Raw genomic sequence first — 234 nt, 5'->3', positions numbered from 1 at the left:
TGTCTTCTTTTTTCTCTCTTTAAAAAAAACGCGTGCACACCCCCATACACAAGCGCCTTATTTACCATTGTACATATACAGTTGCTCCTCCATCTGCTGCCCGGGACGAACGAAAGACGGGGAAAGGAAAAACTATCAATAAAAGAAGGGAGAGGGAGGAAGGACAAGAAGGAAAAACACACTAAAAATACACGATCAAGAAGGGAGGGAGGGAGGAAGACCTATAAAATATGG

At 43.2% G+C, this 234-nt stretch overlaps 1 long non-coding RNA gene across 1 annotated transcript in view; it reads right to left on the bottom strand.

Annotated features, from left to right (window-relative positions):
* The window catches only part of LOC119587968, a 48206-nt gene extending 47978 nt beyond the window's left edge, over positions 1–228 (bottom strand). The window contains exon 1 of the long non-coding RNA XR_005230034.1: positions 66–228. This is a non-coding gene — a long non-coding RNA (uncharacterized LOC119587968). The remainder of the gene's footprint in view (positions 1–65) is intronic.
* Between the last annotated feature and the right edge of the window lie 6 nt (positions 229–234).

This window comes from Penaeus monodon, chromosome 23 (genome assembly GCF_015228065.2).
Source record: "Penaeus monodon isolate SGIC_2016 chromosome 23, NSTDA_Pmon_1, whole genome shotgun sequence".
NCBI classification, from domain to species: domain Eukaryota; kingdom Metazoa; phylum Arthropoda; class Malacostraca; order Decapoda; family Penaeidae; genus Penaeus; species Penaeus monodon.
The sequence above is the reverse complement of the archived record's forward strand: the minus strand, read 5'-3'. Positions and strand labels throughout refer to the sequence as shown.